At 38.0% G+C, this 22,360-nt stretch overlaps 1 protein-coding gene across 3 annotated transcripts in view; it reads right to left on the reverse strand.

The window, feature by feature from the left end:
• The window catches only part of GPHN (gephyrin), a 609,285-nt gene that overhangs the window by 448,645 nt on the left and 138,280 nt on the right, over positions 1–22,360 (reverse strand). The window lies entirely within an intron of this gene.

Here is a 22,360-nt window from a genome sequence, read left to right on the forward strand (position 1 = left end):
TATCTCTGGAAGAAGATAACCTAGCAAGTGCAATTAAATAAAGAAAAATATAAAGAAGGACTCATTATTGGGGTTGATTTGCTCATCACTGATAGAAAACATTTACTAGCTTTTCATCAGAACTCATCATTATAACACCACCATCTTCTTCATTTTTTATAACAAATTTAATCAGTTATACATAAACATATGTTCCCATATCCCCTCCCTTTTGCGTCTCCCTCCCACCCTCCCTATCCCACAGCTTCAGGCGGTCACAAAGCACTGAGCTGATCTCCCTGTGCTATGCGGCTGCTTCCCACTAGCTATCTACCTTACGTTTGGTAGTGTATATATGTCCATGCTGCTCTTTTGCTTTGTCACAGCGTACCCTTCCCCCTCCCCATATCCTCAAGTCCATTCTCTAGTAGGTCTGTGTCTTTATTCCTGTCTTACCCCTATGTTCTTCATGACATTTTTTTTCTAAAATTCCATATATATGTGTCACCATATAGAATTTGTCTTTCTCTTTCTGACTTACTTCACTCTGTATGACAGACTCTAGGTCTATCCACCTCATTACAAATAGTTCAGTTTCGTTTCTTTTTATGGCTGAGTAATATTCCATTGTATATATGTGCCACATCTTCTTTATCCATTCATCCGATGATGGACACTTAGGTTGTTTCCAGCTCCGGGCTATTGTGAATAGAGCTGCAATGAACATTTTGGTACATGTCTCTTTTTGAATTATGGTTTTCTCAGGGTATATGCCTAGTAGTGGGATTGCTGGGTCATATGGTACATTCTATTTTTAAATTTTTAAGGAAACTCCATACTGTTCTCCATAGTGGCTGTACCAATTCAAATTCCCACCAGCAGTGCAAGAGTGTTCCCTTTTTTCCACACCCTCTCCAGCATTTATTGTTTCTAGATTTTTTTTTTTTTTTCGGTATGCGGGCCTCTCACTGTTGTGGCCTCCCCCGTTGCGGAGCACAGGCTCCGGACGTGCAGGCTCCGGACGTGCAGGCTCAGCGGCCATGGCTCACGGGCCCAGCCGCTCCGCGGCATATGGGATCCTCCCAGACAGGGGCACGAACACGTATCCCCTGCATCGGCAGGCGGACTCTCAACCACTTGCGCCACCAGGGAGGCCCTGTTTCTAGATTTTTTGATGACGGCCATTCTGACTGGTGTGAGATGATATCTCATTGTAGTTTTGATTTGCATTTCTCTAATGAGTAAAGATGTTGAGCATCCTTTCATGTGTTTGTTGGCAGTCTGTATATCTTCTGTGGAGAAATGTCTATTTAGGTCTTCTGCCCATTTTTAGATTGGGTTGTTTGTTTTTTTGCTATTGAGCTGCATGAGCTGTTTATAAATTTTGGAGATTAATCCTTTGTCAGTTGCTTCATTTGCAAATATTTTCTCCCATTCTGAGGGTTGTCTTTTGGTCTTGTTATGGTTTCCTTTGCTGTGCAAAAGCTTTTAAATTTCATTAGGTCCCATTTGTCTATCTTTGTCTTTATTTCCATTTCTCTAGGAGGTGGGTCAAAAAGGATCTTGCTGTGATTTATGTCATAGAAGTGTTCTGCCTATGTTTTCCTCTAAGACTTTGATACTGTCTGGCCTTACATTTAGGTCTTTAATCCATTTTGAGCTTATTTTTGTGTATGGTGTTAGGGAGTGATCTAATCTCATACTTTTACATGTACCTGTCCAGTTTTCCCAGCACCACTTATTGAAGAGACTGTCCTTTCTCCACTGTACATTCCTGCCTCCTTTATCAAAGATAAGGTGACCATATGTGCGTGGGTTTATCTCTGGGCTATATATCCCGTTCCATTGATCTATCTTTCTGTTTTTGTGCCAGTACCATACTGTCTTGATTACTGTAGCTTTGTAGTATAGTCTGAAGTCAGGGAGCCTGATTCCTCCAGCTCCGTTTTTCGTTCTCAAGATTGCTTTGGCTATTCGGGGTCTTTTGTGTTTCCATACAAATTGTGAAATTTTTTGTTCTAGTTCTGTGAAAAATGCCATTGGTAGTTTGATAGGTATTGCATTGAATCTGTAGATTGCTTTGGGTAGTAGAGTCATTTTCACAATGTTGATTCTTCCAATCCAAGAACATGGTATATCTCTCCACCTATTTGTATCATCTTTAATTTCTTTCATCAGTGTCTTATAATTTTCTGCATACAGGTCTTTTGTCTCCTTAGGTAGGTTTTTCCCTAGATATTTTATTCTTTTTATTGCAATGGTAAATGGGAGGGTTTCCTTGATTTCACTTTCAGATTTTTCATCATTAGTATATAGGAATGCCAGAGATTTCTGTGCATTAATTTTATATACTGCTACTTTACCAAATTCATTGATTAGCTCTAGTAGTTTTCTGGTAGCATCTTTAGGATTCCCTATGTATAGTATCATGTCATCTGCAAACAGTGACAGCTTTACTTCTTCTTTTCCAATTTGGATTCCTTTTATTTCCTTTTCTTCTCTGATTGCTGTGGCTAAAACTTCCATAACTATGTTGAATAAGAGTGGTGAGAGGGGGCAGCCTTGTCTTGTTCCTGATCTTAGTGGAAATGGTTTCAGTTTTTCACCATTGAGGACGATGCTGGCTGTGGGTTTGTCATATATGGCCTTTATTATGTTGAGGAAAGTTCCCTCTATGCCTACTTTCTGCAGGGTTTTTATCATAAATGGGTGTTGAATATGGTCGAAACGTTTCTCTGCATCTACTGAGATGATCATATGGTTTTTCCTCTTCAATTTCAAAACATATATAATTTGTTTTAATGGCCCTATTCTCTCTCAAACATGACATTAATAGGAATGATAAATTATACATTTAGCCTACAGGTTAACTGCCTGACACCTATTTGACCCCAGTTCACTAAACAATCAGACAGAGTCCAAACTTCACTGCTATAATCGTGTTAAGCTGAACAAAATTGGCTTAACACTGAATGAAATGTTGTATTCTGAGAATCGACATTATGACCCTTCTAAGATGAACTGCAGAGAAAACTGGAATTCTTGGAAAGAACTCAATTATGACTTTTTTTTTTTTTTTTTTTGCGGTACGCGGGCCTCTCACTGTTGTGGCCTCTCCAGTTGCGGAGCACAGGCTCCGGATGCGCAGGCTCAGCGGCCATGGCTCACAGGCTTAGCCGCTCCGCTGCATGTGGGATCTTCCCGGACCGGGGCACAAACCCGTGTCCCTTGCATTGGCAGGCGGACTCTCAACCACTGCGCCACCAGGGAAGCCCTGTATCCCTCTAAGTTACAAATTACTTTTAGAAATGCCTCCTATAGTTCCACACTAGCACATATAAAAAATATAGCATTAGCATAAGCATTTTTTTTAATTTTATTTTACAAATTAAATCAGTTATACATATACATATGTTCCCATATCCCCTCCCTTTTGCGTCTCCCTCCCACCCTCCCTATCCCACCCCTCCAGGCGGTCACAAAGAACCGAGCTGATCTCCCTGTGCTATGCGGCTGCTTCCCACTAGCTATCTACCTTACGTTTGGTAGTGTATATATGTCCATGCCGCTCTTTCACTTTGTCACAGCTTACCCTTCCCCCTCCCCATATCCTCAAGTCCATGCTCTAGTAGGTCTGTGTCTTTATTCCTGTCTTACCCCTATGTTCTTGATGACATTTTTTTCTTAAATTCCATATATATGTGTCAGCATACAGTATTTGTCTTTCTCTTTCTGACTTACTTCACTCTGTATGACAGACTCTAGGTCCATCCACCTCATTACAAATAGCTCAATTTCATTTCTTTTTATGGCTGAGTAATATTCCATTGTATATATGTGCCACATCTTCTTTATCCATTCATCTGTTGATGGACACTTAGGTTGCTTCCATGTCCTGGCTATTGTAAATAGAGCTGCAATGAACATTTTGGTACATGACTCTTTTTGAATTATGGTTTTCTCAGGGTATATGCCCAGTAGTGGGATTGCTGGGTCATATGGTAGTTCTATTTGTAGTTTTTTAAGGAACCTCCATACCGTTCTCCATAGTGGCTGTACCAATTCACATTCCCACCAGCAGTGCAAGAGTGTTCCCTTTTTTCCACACCCTCTCCAGCATTTATTGTTTCTAGATTTTTTGATGATGGCCATTCTGACTGGTGTGAGATGATATCTCATTGTAGTTTTGATTTGCATTTCTCTAATGAGTAAAGATGTTGAGCATCCTTTCATGTGTTTGTTGGCAGTCTGTATATCTTCTGTGGAGAAATGTCTATTTAGGTCTTCTGCCCATTTTTGGATTGGGTTGTTTGTTGTTTTGCTATTGAGCTGCATGAGCTGCTTATAAATTTTGGAGATTAATCCTTTGTCAGTTGCTTCATTTGCAAATATTTTCTCCCATTCTGAGGGTTGTCTTTTCGTCTTGTTTATGGTTTCCTTTGCTGTGCAAAAGCTTTGAAGTTTCATTAGGTCCCATGTGTTTATTTTTGTCTTTATTTCCATTTCTCTAGGAGGTGGGTCAAAAAGGATCTTGCTGTGATTTATGTCATAGAGTGTTCTGCCTATGTTTTCCTCTAGGAGTTTGATAGTGTCTGGCCTTACATTTAGGTCTTTAATCCATTTTGAGCTAATTTTTGTGTATGGTGTTAGGGAGTGATCTAATCTCATACTTTTACATGTCCCTGTCCAGTTTTCCCAGCACCACTTATTGAAGAGACTGTCGTTTCTCCACTGTACAGTCCTGCCTCCTTTATTAAAGATAAGTTGACCATATGTGCATGCGTTTATCTCTGGGCTTTCTATCCTGTTCCATTGATCTATCTTTCTGTTTTTGTGCCAGTACCACACTGTCTTGATTACTGTAGCTTTGTAGTATATTCTGAAGTCAGGGAGCCTGATTCCTCCAGCTCCGTTTTTCGTTCTCAAGATTGCTTTGGGTCTTTTGTGTTTCCATACAAATTGTGAAATTTTTTGTTCTAGTTCTGTGAAAAATGCCAGTGGTAGTTTGATAGGTATTGCACTGAATCTGTAGATTGCTTTGGGTAGTAGAGTCATTTTCACAATGTTGATTCTTCCAATCCAAGAACATGGTACATCTCTCCATCTATTTGTATCATCTTTAATTTCTTTCATCAGTGTCTTATAATTTTCTGCATACAGGTCTTTTGTCTCCTTAGGTAGGTTTATTCCTAGATATTTTATTCTTTTTGTTGCAATGGTAAATGGGAGTGTTTCCTTGATTTCACTTTCAGATTTTTCATCATTAGTATATAGGAATGCCAGAGATTTCTGTGCATTAATTTTGTATCCTGCAACTTTACCAAATTCATTGATTAGCTCTAGTAGTTTTCTGGTAGCATCTTTAGGATTCTCTATGTATAGTATCATGTCATCTGCAAACAGTGACAGCTTTACTTCTTCTTTTCCCATTTGGATTCCTTTTATTTCCTTTTCTTCTCTGATTGCTGTGGCTAAAACTTCCAAAACTATGTTGAATAAGAGTGGTGAGAGTGGGCAACCTTGTCTTGTTCCTGATCTTAGTGGAAATGGTTTCAGTTTTTCACCATTGAGAATGATGCTGGCTGTGGGTTTGTCATATATGGCCTTTATTATGTTGAGGAAAGTTCCCTCTATGCCTACTTTCTGCAGGGTTTTTATCATAAATGGGTGTTGAATTTTGTCAAAAGCTTTCTCTGCATCTATTGAGATGATCATATGGTTTTTCTCCTTCAGTTTGTTAATATGGTGTATCACGTTGATTGATTTGCGTATATTGAAGAATCCTTGCATTCCTGGAATAAACCCCACTTGATCATGGTGTATGATCCTTTTAATGTGCTGTTGGATTCTGTTTGCTAGTATTTTGTTGAGGATTTTTGCATCTATGTTCATCAGTGATATTGGCCTGTAGTTTTCTTTCTTTGTGACATCCTTGTCTGGTTTTGGTATCAAGGTGATGGTGGCCTCGTACAATGAGTTTGGGAGTGTTCCTCCCTCTGCTGTATTTTGGAAGAGTTTGAGAAGGATAGGTGTTAGCTCTTCTCTAAATGCTTGATAGAATTCCCCTGTGAAGCCATCTGGTCCTGGGCTTTTGTTTGTTGGAAGATTTTTAATCACAGTTTCAATTTCAGTGCTTGTGATTGGTCTGTTCATATTTTCTATTTCTTCCTGATTCAGTCTTGGCAGGTTGTGCATTTCTAAGAATTTGTCCATTTCTTCCAGGTTGTCCATTTTATTGGCATAGAGTTGCTTATAGTAATCTCTCATGATCTTTTGTATTTCTGCAGTGTCAGTTGTTACTTCTCCTTTTTCATTTCTAATTCTATTGATTTGAGTCTTCTCCCTTTTTTTCTTGATGAGTCTGGCTAATGGTTTATCAATTTTGTTTATCTTCTCAAAGAACCAGCTTTTAGTTTTATTGATCTTTGCTATCGTTTCCTTCATTTCTTTTTCATTTATTTCTCATCTGATTTTTATGATTTCTTTCCTTCTGCTAACTTTGGGATGTTTTTGTTCTTCTTTCTCTAATTGCTTTAGGTGCAAGGTTAGGTTGTTTATTCGAGATATTTCCTGTTTCTTAAGGTGGGATTGTATTGCCATAAACTTCACTCTTAGAACTGCTTTTGCTGCATCCCATAGGTTTTGGGTCGTCGTGTCTCCATTGTCATTTGTTTCTAGGTATTTTTTAATTTCCTCTTTGATTTCTTCAGTGATCACTTCGTTATTAAGTAGTGTATTGTTTAGCCTCCATGTGTTTGTATGTTTTACAGCTCTTTTCCTGTAATTGATATCTAGTCTCATAGCATTGTGGTCGGAAAAGATACTTGACACAATTTCAATTTTCTTAAATTTACCAAGGCTTGATTTGTGACCCAAGATATGATCTATCCTGGAGAATGTTCCATGAGCACTTGAGAAAAATGTGTATTCTGATGTTTTTGGATGGAATGTCCTATAAATATCAATTAAGTCCATCTTGTTTAATGTATCATTTAAAGCTTGTGTTTCCTTATTTATTTTCATTTTGGATGACCTGTCCATTGGTGATAGTGGGGTGTTAAAGTCCCCTACTATGATTGTGTTACTGTCGATTTCTCCTTTTATGGCTGTTAATATTTCCCTTATGTATTGAGGTGCTCCTATGTTTGGTGCATAAATATTTACAATTGTTATATCTTCTTCTTGGATTGATCCCTTGATCATTATGTAGTGTCCTTCTTTGTCTCTTCTAGTAGTCTTTATTTTAAAGTCTATTTTGTCTGATATGAGAATTGCTACTCCAGCTTTCTTTTGGTTTCCATTTGCATGGAATATCTTTTTCCATCCCCTTACTTTCAGTCTGTATGTGTCTCTAGGTCTGAAGTGGGTCTCTTGTAGACAGCATATATATGGGTCTTGTTTTTGTATCCATTCAGCCAGTCTGTGTCTTTTGGTGGGAGCATTTAGTCCATTTACATTTAAGGTAATTATTGATATGTATGTTCCTATTCCCATTTTCTTAATTGCTTTGGGTTCGTTATTGTAGTTCTTTTCCTTCTGTTGTGTTTCTTGCCTAGAGAAGTTCCTTTAGCATTTGTTGTAAAGCTGGTTTGGTGGTGCTGCACTCTCTCAGCTTTTGCTTGTCTGTAAACGTTTTAATTTCTCCATCAAATCTGAATGAGATCCTTGCTGGGTAGAGTAATCTTGGTTGCAGGTTTTTCTCCTTCATCACTTTAATTATGTCCTGCCACTCCCTTCTGGCTTGTAGAGTTTCTGCTGAGAGATCAGCTGTTATCCTGATGGGGATTCCCTTGTGTGTTATTTGTTGTTTTTGCCTTGCTGCTTTTAATATGATTTCTTTGTGTTTAATTTTTGACAGTTTGATTAATATGTGTCTTGGTGTATTTCTCCTTGGATTTATTCTGTATGGGACTCTCTGTGCCTCCTGGACTTGATTAACTATTTCCTTTCCCATATTAGGGAAGTTTTCAACTATAATCTCTTCAAATATTTTCTCAGTCCCTTTCTTTTTCTCTTCTTCTTCTGGAACCCCTATAATTCGAATGTTGGTGTGTTTAATGTTGTCCCAGAGGTCTCTGAGACTGTCCTCTGTTCTTTTCATTCTTTTTTCTTTATTTTGCTGTGCAGCAGTTATTTCCACTATTTTATCTTCCACCTCACTTATCCGTTCTTCTGCCTCAGTTATTCTGCTATTGATCCCATCTAGAGTAATTTTTATTTCATTTATTGTGCTTTTAATCGATGCTTGATTCGTCTTTAGTTCTTCTAGGTCCTTGTTAACTGTTTCTTGCATTTTGTCTATTCTATTTCCAAGATTTTGGATCATCTTTACCATCATTATTCTGAATTCTTTTTCAGATAGACTGCCTATTACCTCTTCATTTGTTAGGTCTGGTGGGTTTTTATCTTGCTCCTTCTCCTGCTGTGTGTTTTTCTGTCTTCTCATTTTGCTTATGTTACTGTGTTTGGGGTCTCCTTTTTGCAGGCTGCAGGTTCGTAGTTCCCGTTGTTTTTGGTGTCTGTCCCCAGTGGCTAAGGTTGGTTTAGTGGGTTGTGTAGGCTTCTTGGTGGAGGGGACTACTGCCTGTGTTCTGGTGGATGAGGCTGGATCTTGTCTTTCTGGTGGGCAGGTCCACGTCTGGTGGTGTGTTTTGGGGTGTTTGCGGACTTTTTATGATTTGAGGCAGCCTCTCTGCTAATGGGTGGCGTTGTGTTCCTGTCTTGCTAGTTGTTTGGCATAGGGTGTCCAGCACTGTAGCTTGCTGGTCGTTGAGTGAAGCTGGGTGCTGGTGTTGAGATGGAGATCTCTGGAAGATTTTCGCCGTTTGATATTATGTGGAGCTGGGAGGTCTCTTGTGGACCAGTGTCCTGAAGTTGGCTCTCCCACCTCAGAGGCACAGCACTGACTCCTGGCTCCTCAATTTGGGATGATTTGTTGTCTATTCATGTATTCCACAGATGCAGGGTACATGAAGTTGATTGTGGAGCTTTAATCCGCTGCTTCTGAGGCTGCTGGGAGAGGTTTCCCTTTCTCTTTGTTCTCACAGCTCCTGGGTCTCAGCTTTGGATTTGGCCCCGCCTCTGTGTGTAGGTCGCCGGAGGGCGTCTGTTCTTCGCTCAGACAGGACAGGGTTAAAGGAGCAGCCTCTTCGGGGACTCTGGCTCACTCAGGCCGGGCGGGAGGGAGGGGCACGGAGTGCGGGGCGAGCCTGCAGCGGCAGAGGTCGGCGTGACGTTGCACCAGCCTGAGGCGCGCCGTGCGTTCTCCCAGGGAAGCCGCCCCTGGATCTCGGGACCCCGGCAGTGGCAGGCTGCACAGGCTCCCGGAAGGGCGGTGTGGACAGTGACCTGCGCTCGCACACAGGCTTCTTGGCGGCGGCAGCAGCAGCCCCAGCGTCCCACGCCCGTCTCTGGGCTCCGCGCTTTCAGCCGCGACTCGCGCCCGTCTCTGGAGCTTCTTTACGCGGCGCTCTTAATCCCCTCTCCTCGCGCACCAGGAAACCAAGAGGGAAGAAAAAGTCTCCTGCCTCTTCGGCAGCTCCAGAGTTTTCCCGGACTCCCTCCCGGCTAGCTGTGGCACATTAGCCCCCTTCAGGCTGAGTTCTCGCCGCCAGCCCCAGTCCTCTCCCTGCGCTCTGACCGAAGCCCGAGCCTCAGCTCCAGCGCCGCCCGCCCCGGCGGGGGAGCAGACAAGCCTCTCGGGCTGGTGAGTGCTGCTCGGCACCGCTCTTCTGTGCGGGAATCTCTCTGCTTTGCCCTACCCAGGTATGTGGGGAGTTTCTTGCCTTTTGGGAGGTCTGGGGTCTTCTGCCAGCGTTCAGTAGGTGTTCTGTAGGAGTTGTTCCACGTGTAGCTGTATTTCTGGTGTATCTGTGGGGAGGAAGGTGATCTCCGCGTCTTACTCTTCCGCCATCTTACCCGGAAGTGCATAAGCATTTTTTTACATCAATATTTGAGTAGCAAATATTCAAATGACCATCAACAGAGGACTATTTAAGTGGATTATGGCACATCCATAGAACGAAATGCAATGCAGCTATTAAAAAGAGATGTCTTTTTATGCTGAAATTGAAACATCTTTGAAATATAATGTTAAATTTTAAAAAACATGCAAAACACTATACATTTATATAAGAAGTATATGTGTATTTTTCTGAAATGTATATTGTGCAAATAAATATATATGTACCTACACATGTAACTATAAATATACAGGTGTATTTGTGTATGTATCCATACAATCACATTTATTTGTGTGTGTGTGTATGTACACACGTGCATGTATGTTTGGCAGGGCAGAAGCCTTGTGTGTGTGCATACCCACCGGCAGCTTCATAAGCACACATTACATACTCCAAAAAAACTGAAATAAAAATATTTGAGAACAATAAAAATCTTTAAGTAAACATTTATTCTATTCTAGGATAAATGATTAAATGCAAGAAGAGTAGCAGAAGTACAAATTTAGGAAAAGAAGTAAAAAACCAGAAAGAGTCCAGAAGAGTTGTACAAAAGCAACAATTAGTAAGTTCAAAAATATATATAAATCAACTTATAATGGAGAAATAAAATCAAAACAAGATCCAACAAGCCTACATATATTACTGTCAGATTTTCCCCCTAAATCTAAATTACAAATATACTTTCTTCATTGAATTTTAATTGGAAAATTATTTTACTTCTCACTCTATCTGGAAAGTCTAGTATTTGTGGCAAGAAATAAAAATATTAGTTGAATTTACAGTAGCTAATTGTCTTTCCCCTTGAAAGTTTACATTTACATCCAACTAGACCTCACTCTCTTATCTCCTCCCGTAAAGAAAAACAGAGCATTATGTAATAGTTTTCCATTTCACTGATTAAGAATTTTTCAGGATTCCTTTCAAAGAAAATTGTTCCTTGTTTAACTGTAGATTCAGTGTCCAAGGGAAGAGATGAATTCAGGAGGCTCCTATGTTATCACCTTGGACTGAACTCCAGAAACCCTTAAGGGATATTTATTTTATCAAGACCCAGTCCTTAGTGTACTAAATCCCAATGCAGTTGCCCAAGATAGCAACATAGGAGCCTCCTGATCTTAATACTACCATGGACACACCAAATTTACAACTACACACAGAGCAACTCCCTCTGAAAGAAATCCAGAAACTAAGCAAATCCTACACATCAGATGAACAATAAAATAACCATATCATCAACAATGAATTGTCTCAGCACACCTTCAACTACTACACTAAAAATAAAGACGGCAGCTTGGACAATCATAAAGGTCTGGGAGAAAACTAAAAGCTCAGGCTGGCCTGATTTATGAGGTTCATCTCCTAAATAAGACCACTCCATCAAACTGGAAGAGGGAACTATTTTATCTAATGCATCAAAACTTACACAGAGTCAAGGAAAATGAAAAAAAAACAAAAACAAAAACAAAACAAAAACAGTATGTTCCAAACAAATGAATAAGGTAAAACTCTAGAAACAGACTGATGAAATGAAGATAAGTGATTTACCTGATAAAGAGTTGAAATAATGGCAATAAGAAACTCTCCAAGATCAAGAGAACAATGCATAAACAAAGTGAGAATTTCAACAAAGACACAGAAAACATATTGCAACCTACCACAACTGAATCATGAGGAAATAGAAAATCTGAACAGACCGGTTACTAGTAAGGAGATTAAATCAGTAATCTAAAACCTTCCAACAAATAAAAGTCTAGGACCAGATGGCTTCACTGGTGAAACTGATTCACTTTGCTGTACAGCAGAAAGTAACACAACATTGTAAATCAACTATACTCCAATAAAAATTAAAAAACAAAATAAAATAAAATAAAGAAAAATGAATACCAATCCTTCTTGAAAAGATATCTGCACCCCTATGTTCACTGCCGCATATTTACAATAGCCAAGACATGATAACAACCTAAGTGTCCACGGATGGATGAATGAATGGATAAGGAAAATTCTGTGTATACATATATAAGTGTGTGTATATATATATATATATATATATATATATATACACACACACACATAAATACACACACTAGGGAATATTATTCAGCCATAAAAAATAATAAAATCTTGCCATTTGTGAAACATGAATGGACCTTCAGGGCACTATGCTAAGTGAAATAAGCCAGAAAGAGAAAGACAAATACTGTATGATCTCACCTATATATGGAATTTAAAAAAAAAAATACCTGATAGACACTGAGAACGGATTGAAAGTTGCCAGAGGCAGGGGGTGGGGGATGGGTGAAATGGATGAAGGTGGTTAAAAGGTACAAACTTAGAGTGATAAGATAAATAAGTTCTTGGGATATAATGTAGAGCATAGTATCCATAGTTGACAATACTGTACTGCATATTTTTAAGTGCCTAATAGAGTAGATCAAAAGAGTTCTCATCACAAGGAAAAAAAACTATAGCTATGTGAGATGACAGATGTTAATTAAAACTTATTGTGGTAATCATTTGGCAATACAGATCTTCCTCAACTTACAATGGGGTTACATCCTGATAAACCCATCATAAGTAGAAAATATTGTAAATCGAAAATAATTTAATATACCTAGCCTACTGAAGTTCTTAGCTTAGCCTACCTTAAAAGTGCTCAGAACACTTATATTAGCCTACAGCTGGGCAAAATCATATAACACAAAGTCTATTTTATAATAAAGTAATGGATTTCTCATGTAATTTATTGAACACTGTACTGGAAGTGAAAAACAGAACAGTTGTATGGGTACAGAATGGCTGTAAGGGTGTCGGTTGTTTACTCTCATGATTGCATGACTGGGAGCTGCGGCTCACTGCTGTTGCTCAGCATCACAAGAGATATCATTTGGTACAGTGCTAGCCCAGGAATAGATCAAAATTCAAAGTATGGTTTCTACTGAATGCATATCACTTTCACACCATCGTAAAGTTGAAAAAGTCTAAATCAATCCACTGTTAGGTCAGGGACTATCTGTATCTATATATTTCAAATCATTATGTTGTTAACTTAAACTAATACAATGTTATATATCAATTACATCTCAATAAAACTGGGAAAAAATAAAAAGGTAAGGAAGGTGTGATGACAGCTTCTCATTAAATACAAAATAACAACAAAAAAATTATAGTACAGGAACCAAATTGAAATTCTGCAGATGAAAGGTATAAAACTGACATGGAGGACTTCCCTGGTGGTGCAGTAGTTAAGAATCTGCTTGCCAATGCAGGGGACACGGGTTCGAGCCCTGGTCCTGGAAGATTCCACATGCCGAGGAGCAACTAAGCCCGTGCACCACAACTACTGAGCCTGCGCTCTAGAGCCCACAAGCCACAACTACTGAAGCCTGCACGTCTAGAGCCCATGCTCCACAACAAGAGAAGGCACCGCAATGAGAAGCCTGTGCACCACAACAAACAGTAGCCCCCGCTTGCCACAACTAGAGAAAGCCCGGGCGCAGCAACAAAGACCCAACACAGCCATAAATAAATAAATTTTTTTTTTTAAAAAAAGACATGGAAATTCGCTAGGGGAACATTAAATATGAATTGGCAATAGAAAGAATTGATGAAATTGGAGATAAAGCAATGAAGATTAGGTAAACCAAAGAACAGAGAAAAAAGAATAAAGAAAGATGAACAGGGGTTCAGAAAAGTCTGGGACACCACCAAAAACATCAATGTATGTGTATCAGAAGGAGAAAATAAAGTGAATGAAGCTGAAAAATATTATAAGGAAAAATGGCTGAAAACTTCCAAAGTTTGATGAAAAACATTGGTCTACACATCTGAGAGCCTCAACCAACTCCAATTAAGATAAGACATCCACAAATAAACCCACTACAGTAAAAACTGTGAGAGACAAAGACAAAATTATGAAAGTAAAAAAGAAAACTGAATTATCACATATTATGGAACTCCAATAAGACAAACATTTGACTTCTCATCAGAAACAGAGACTAGAATGCAGTAGAATGAATGATATAAATATTTAGACCACTGAAAGAAAAAAATGGGTCAAATAAAAATTTAAGTCCAGGGAAGTAATATTTCAAACATGAGGGCAAAATAAAGATATTCATAGATAAATAAAATAGGCAGAATTTATTGTTAGCTGAACTACCTTACAATAAATACTAAAAAACTTTCAAGACTGAAAGCCAATACCCCAGAGTAATTACAATATACACAGAGACACACAGACACACACAGACACACACAATGAAGAGCAAAGGTAATTGTGTAGGTAATTATAAAAGACAGTATAATTGTATACTTCTTTTTTTCTTAACTGATTTAAAGAGCACCTGTATAAAATGATGTTTGTATGAATATAGAGAAAGACCTAATTATATTGTTGGGCCTATAGCCCATAAAAACAAAATATAATTGACAAAATAGCACAAGAAGCTTGAGGGACAAAGCTGTGTTGGGTTAGGAAACATACTAAATGATAATGCCACAAGAACAAATGAAAAGAATAAAAAATAGTAAATAAGAATATTAACATAATGAACACTTTTATACACACATACTTTGTTTCCTGAAAAGATATAAAATTATATAACCTAATTATAACAATTTATGTGTTGGGATTGTAACATATATTGAGAAAATATGTATAATAATTGTTTTTAAAAAGGGAAGAAAATAAATAGAGCTATACAGTATTAATATTTCTATATCTCACACAAATTAAGTTATTATAAATAAGTAGAATCTGTTAAGATATTTGTTGTAAGTCATAGAGTAACCACTAAGAAAATACTTCAAAAATATAGTGAAAAATTGTTAAAGTAATTAAAATGTTACTCTGTTGGAAAACTGGATGTCCATATGCAGAAGAATGAGTTGGATTCTTACCTTATGCCTTACATAAAAATTAACTTAATATGGATCTAAGACCTCAATGTAAGACTTAAAACTACAAAACTCTCAGAATCAAACGTAGACCAAGGGAATTTCCTGGTGGTCCAGTAGTTAAGGCTCTGTACTCTCAATGAAGGGAGCCCAGGTTCGATCCCTGGTCAGGGAACTAGATCCCACATGCCACAACTAAAGATCCCACACACTGCAACGAAGATCCCACACGCTGCAATGAAGCTCCTGCATGCTGCAACTAAGACCTGGTGCCACCAAATAAATAAATATTAAAAAAAAATAGACTAAAAGCTTCATAACATTGGATCTGTCAGTGATTTCTTGGATAAGACACCAAAGGCACAGGCAACAAAAGAAAAAAAAAAAAAGACAAACTGGACTTCATTAAAATTAAGAAATGTTCTTCATCAAACAACAATGTCAACAAAGGTTAAAGGCAACCCACAGAATGGGAGAAAATGTGGGCAATTAATATACCTAATAAGGGATTAATATCCACATTATACAGAGAACTCCAAAAACTCAATAACAAAAAAACAAATAACCCAATTCAATAATGGGCAAAGGACTTGAATAGGCACTTCTCAAAGAAGACACACAAATGGCTAATAAGCACATGGAAAGATGTTCAACATCACTAATTATCAGGGAAATTGAGGTACCACCTCACACCCATTAGGATGGCTACTATAGCTTAAATGTGGAAGTAATCTAAGTATACCTTGACAAATTAACTGATAAACCACACGTGCTATTTGCATACACTGGAATATAATTCAGCCCTAAAAAGGAAGGAAATTTTGATACGCTGCAACATGGATGAACTCTGAAGACATTATGGACATTATGTTAAGTGAAATAAGCCAGTTACAAAACAACATATACTGGATGATTCTACTTATATGAGGTTCCTGGAGTAGTCAAAATCATAGAGACAGAAGTAGAATACTGGTTGCCAGGAGCAATTCCTGGGAACTGCAGAGAAGCACAGAACTGGAGTTAGTGTTTAATGGGTATAGGGTTTCATTTGGGGAAGATGAAAACGTTCTGGAGATAGATGTTGGTGATAAGTGCACAAAAATACACACATACTTAATACCATCAAATTATACACTTAAAAATTGTTAAGACAGTAAACTTTATTATGTGTATTTTGCCACAATACAAAAATTTGGGGGGAAAGGGGGTGATTCTGGCACTTCCTTAAAATGTTAAAACATGAAGTTACCATATGACTAAGCAATTCTACCACTTGCTCTATATTAAAGAGAAAAGACAACATACTTCCATAGAAAAACCTTTACAACTAATGTTCATAGTAGTATTATTCATAATTCCAAAAAGTGGGAAAATCGCACTGTTCTTTAACTGATGAATGGATAAACAAAATGTGGTATATCCATACAATGAAATAATATTTGGCAATAAAAATAATGAAGTATTGACATATGAAACAACATGGATGGACTTAGTAAATACTATCCTCAGTGAAAGAAGCCAGTCAGAAAAGGAACATATTTATTTATTTATGCAAATTACCCCTAACAGGCGAATATATAGAGGCAACGAGTGGACTAACAGTTGTCTAGGAGGGGGAGGTTGGGGAGTCGTTTCTGGGGCAATGAAAATATTCTAAAAAATTGATGGTGGTGATGAGAGCACAACTCTGTGAATACAATAAAAACCATTAAGAATTGGAATTGGCCAGCAAGATGGCGGAGTAGAAGGATGTGAGCTCATCTCCTCTTACAAAAACACCAAAATCACAACTAACTGCTGAACAACCATTGACCAAAAAAAAAAAAAAAAAATGCTGCAACCTACCAAAAAAGATACCCTACATCCAAAGACAAAAAGAAGCCACACGAGATGGTAGAAGGAGTACAACTGTGATAAAATCAAAGCCCATACTCACCATGTGGGTAACCCACAAACTGGAAAATAATTATACCACAGAAGTTCTCCTACACAAGTGAAAGTCCTGAGCCCCACGTCAGGCTTTCCAGCCTGGGGGTCTGGCAACGGAGGGAGTAGCTGCCAGAGAATCTGGCTTTGAAGGTCAGCAGCGTTTGATCGCAAGAATTCCACACGACTGGGGGAAACAGAAACTCCACTCTTGGAGGGTGCATACAAGGTCCTGTGTGCACCAGGACCCAGGGGAAAAATCAGTGACCTGTGGGCCAGGCTTACCTGCCAGTATTGGAAGGTCTTCTGCAGTTGACAGCAATATAATCTTACCTCAGGAAACAAGAAAAATCTCAAATAAACAACCTAAAATTACACCTAAAGCAACTAGAGAAAGAAGAGCAAACAAAACCCAAAGGTAGTATTAATAGAAGGAAAGAAATTATAAACATGAGAGCAGAAATAAATGAAACAGAAACAAAGGAAACAACAGAAAAGATCAATGAAACTAAAAGCTGGTTCTTCAAAAAGATAAGCTGAATTGATAAACCTTTAGCCACACTCATCAAGAAAAAAAGGGAGAGGATTCAAATCAATAAAATTAGAAATGAGAAGGGAGAAGTTCCAATGGACACTATAGAAATACAAAGGATCATTAACAACTATATGCCAATAAAATGGACAACCTGGAAGAAGGGAACAAACTTGTAGAAAGGTACAATCTCCCAAGACTGATCCAAGAAGAAATAGAAAATATCAACAGACCAATCACAAGTACTGAGACTGAAACTGTGAGTAAAAATCTTCCAACAAACAAAAGTCCAGGACCAGATGGCTTCACAGGCGAATTCTATCAAACATTCTGAGACGAGTTAACACCTATGCTTCTGAAACTATTCCAAAAAATTGCTGAGGAAGGAATACTCCCAAACTCATCCTATGAGGCAACCATCACCCTGATACCAAAACCAGACAAAGATACCACAAAAAAAGAAAATTACAGGCAATATCACTGATGAACATAGATGCAAAAATCCTCAACAAAATACCAGCAATCCAAATCCAACAATACAGTAAAAGCATCATACACCATGATCAAGTAGCATTTATCCCAGGGATTCAAGGATTTTTCAATATCCACAAATCAGTCAGTATGACACACCACATCAACAAATTGAAGAATAAAAACCATATGATCATCTCAATAGATGCAGAAAAAGCTTTTGACAAAATTCAACACCCATTTATGATAAAAACTCTCCAGAAGTGGGCACAGAGGGAATATACTTCAACATAATAAAGGCCATACTTGACAAACCTACAGCTAACATCATACTCAAAGGTGAAAAGCTGAAAGCACTTCCTCTAAGATCAGGAACAAGACAAGGATGTCCACTCTTGCCACTTTTATTCAACATAGTTTTGGAAGTCCTAGTGACAGCAATTAGAGAAGAAAAAGAAATAAAAGAAATCCAAATTGGAAAAGAAGAAGTAAAACTGTCACTGCAAATAACTTAGTATTGGGTTGGCCAAAAAGTTCATTCAGGTTTTTCTGTAACATCTTAAGGAAAAACATGAACAAACTTTTTGGCCAGCCCAATATTATTCATAGAAAATCTTAAAGATGCTACCAGAAAACTAGTAGAGGTCATCAATGAATTTGGTACAGTTGCAGGATACAAACTTAATACACAGAAATCTGTTGCATTTCTATACACTAACAACGAAAGATCAGAAAGAGAAATTAAAGAAACAATCACATCAAAAAGAGTAATTCCTAGGTTTATTCATACCTAGGAATGAACCTACCTAAGGAGACAAAAGACCTGTACTCCAAAAACTATAAAACACTGATGAAAGAAATTAAAGATGACATAAAGAGATGAAAAGATATACCGTGTTCTTGGATTGGAAAAATCAATATTGTCAGAATGAGTATAATACCCAAGGTGATCTATAGATTCAATGCAATCCCTATCAAGTTACCAATGGCATTTTTCACAGAACTAGAACAAAAAATCTTAAAATTTGTATGGAGACACAAAAGACCCCGATAGCCAAAGCAATCTTTTTTTTTTTTTTTTTAGTTTCTGCTTTATAACAAAGTGAATCAGTCATATATATACATCTGTTCCCACATCCCCTCCCTCATGCATCTCCCTCCCTCCCACCCTCCCTATCCCTCCCCTCCAGGCAGTCACAAAGCACCGAGCTGATCTCCCTGTGCTCTGCGGCTGCTTCCCACTGTCTATCTAGCCTACGTTTGGTAGTGTATATATGTCCATGCCTCTCTTTCGCTTTGTCACAGCTTACCCTTCCCCCTCCCCATATCCTCAAGTCCATTCTCAAGTAGGTCTTTGTCTTTATTCCCGTTTTACCCCTAGGTTCTTCATGACATTTTTTTTTCTTATATTCCATATATATGTGTTAGCATACGGTATTTGTCTTTCTCTTTCTGACTTACTTCACTCTGTATGACAGACTCTAGGTCTATCCACCTCATTACAAATAGCTCAGTTTCGTTTCTTTTTATGGCTGAGTAATATTCCATTGTATATAAGTGCCACATCTTCTTTATCCATTCATCCGATGATGGACACTTAGGTTGTTTCCAGCTCCGGGCTATTGTGAATAGAGCTGCAATGAACATTTTGGTACATGTCTCTTTTTGAATTATGGTTTTCTCAGGGTATATGCCTAGTAGTGGGATTGCTGGATCATATGGTAGTTCTATTTTTAGTTTTTTAAGGAACCTCCATACTGTTCTCCATAGTGGCTGTACCAATTCACATTCCCACCAGCAGTGCAAGAGTGTTCCCTTTTCTCCACACCCTCTCCAGCATTTATTGTTTCTAGATTTCTTGATGATGGCCATTCTGACTGGTGTGAGATGATATCTCATTGTAGTTTTGATTTGCATTTCTCTAATGATTAATGATGTTGAGCATTCTTTCATGTGTTTGTTGGCAGTCTGTATATCTTCTTTGGAGAAATGCCTATTTAAGTCTTCTGCCCATTTTTGGATTGGGTTGTTTGTTTTTTTGCTATTGAGCTGCATGAGCTGTTTATAAATTTTGGAGATTAATCCTTTGTCAGTTGCTTCATTTGCAAATATTTTCTCCCATTCTGAGGGTTGTCTTTTGGTCTTGTTTATGGTTTCCTTTGCTGTGCAAAAGCTTTGAAGTTTCATTAGGTCCCATGTGTTTATCTTTGTTTTTATTTCCATTTCTCTAGGAGGTGGGTCCAAAAGGATCTTGCTGTGATTTATGTCATAGAGTGTTCTACCTATGTTTTCCTCTAAGAGTTTGATAGTTTCTGGCCTTACATTTAAGTCTTTAATCCATTTTGAGCTTATTTTTGTGTATGGTGTTAGGGAATGATCTAATCTCATACTTTTACATGTCCCTGTCCAGTTTTCCCAGCACCACTTATTGAAGAGGCTGTCCTTTCTCCACTGTACATTCCTGCCTCCTTTATCAAAGATAAGTTGGCCATATGTGCGTGGGTTTATCTCTGGGCTTTCTATCCTGATCCACTGATCTATCTTTCTGTTTTTATGCCAGTACCACACTGTCTTAATTACTGTAGCTTTGTAGTATAGTCTGAAGTCAGGGAGCCTGATTCCTCCAGCTCCTTTTTTCGTTCTCAAGATTGCTTTGGCTATTCGGGGTCTTTTGTGTTAACCATTTCCACTAAGATCAGGAACAAGACAAGGTTGCCCACTCTCACCACTCTTATTCAACCTAGTTTTGGAAGTTTTAGCCACAGCAATCAGAGAAGAAAAGGAAATAAAAGGAATCCAAATCGGAAAAGAAGAAGTAAAGCTGTCATTGTTTGCAGATGACATGATACTATACATAGAGAATCCTAAAGATGCTACCGAAAAACTACTAGAGCTAATCAATGAATTTGGTAAAGTAGCAGGTTACAAAATTAATGTACAGAAATCTCTGGCATTCCTGTACACTAATGATGAAAAATCTGAAAATGAAATCAAGAAAACACTCCCATTTACCATTGCAACAAAAAGAATAAAATATCTAGGAATAAACCTACCTAAGGAGACAAAAGACCTGTATGCAGAAAATTATAAGACACTGATGAAAGAAATTAAAGATGATACAAATAGATGGAGAGATGTACCATGTTCTTGGATTGGAAGAATCAATATTGTGAAAATGACTCTACTACCCAAAGCAATCTACAGATTCAATGCAATCCCTATCAAACTACCACTGGCATTTTTCACAGAACTAGAACAAAAAATTTCAAAATTTGTTTGGAAAAACAAAGCAATCTTGAGAAAGAAAAACAGAGCTGGAGGAAACAGGCTCCCTGACTTCGAAGCTACAGTAATCAAAACAGTATGGAACTGGCACAAAAACAGAAATACAGATCAATGGAGCAGGACAGAAAGCCCGGAAATAAACCCATGCACCTATGGTCAATTAATCTATGACAAAGGAGACAAGAATATACAATGTAGGAAAGACAATCTCTTCAATAAATGGTACTGGGAAGACCGGACAGCTATGTGTAAAAAATGAAATTACAACATTCTTTAACACCATACACAAAAATAAGCTCAAAATGGATTAAAGACCTGAATGTAAGACCAGATACTATAAAACTCTTAGAGGAAAACATAGGCAGAAAATTCTCGGACATAAATTCTCTGACATAAACTGCAGCAATATCTTTTCCAAGCCATAGCCTAGAGTAATGGAAATAAAAACAAAAATAAACAAATGGGACCAAATTAAACTTAAAAGCTTTTGCACAGCAAAGGAAACCATAAACAAAATGTAAAGACAACCCACAGAATGGGAGAAAATATTTGCAAATGATGAGACCCACAAGGGATTAATCTCCAAAATTTACACAGTTCATGCAGCTCAATATCAAAAAATCAAATAACCCAATCAAGAAATGGGCAGAAGACCTAAATAGACATTTCCCCAAAGAAGACATACAAATGGTCAAGAGGCACATGAAAAGCTGCTCAACATTGCTAATTATTAGAGAAATGCAAATCAAAACTACAATGAGTCACAATGGCCATCATCAAAAAGTCTACAAACAATAAATGCTGGAGAGGGTGCAGAGAAAAGGGAACCCTCCTACACTGTTGGTGGGAATGTAAATTGGTACAGTCACCATGGAGAACAGTATGGAGGTTCCTTAAGAAACCAAAAATAGAGCTACCATATGATCTAGCAATCCCACTCCTGGGCATATATCCAGAAAAAAACATGGTTTGAAAGGATACATGCACCTCAATGTTCACTGCAGCGCTGTTTACAATAGCCAAGACACGGATGCAACCTAAATGTACATCGACGGATGGATGGATAAGGAAGATGTGTTATATATATACAATGGAATATTACTCAGCTATTAAAAAGAATGAAATAATGCCAACCTCAACAACACGGATGGATCTGGAGATTACCATACTAAGTGAGGTAAGTCAGACAAATATCATATATCGTTTACATGCAGAATCTAAAAAAAAAAAAAAAAAGATACAAATGAACTTACTTACAAAACAGAAACAGATTTATAGACTTAGAGGACAAACTTATGGTTACCAGGGG

The sequence above is a fragment of the Mesoplodon densirostris genome, chromosome 4 (genome assembly GCF_025265405.1).
Source record: "Mesoplodon densirostris isolate mMesDen1 chromosome 4, mMesDen1 primary haplotype, whole genome shotgun sequence".
In the NCBI taxonomy this organism is placed as follows: Eukaryota; Metazoa; Chordata; class Mammalia; order Artiodactyla; family Ziphiidae; genus Mesoplodon; species Mesoplodon densirostris.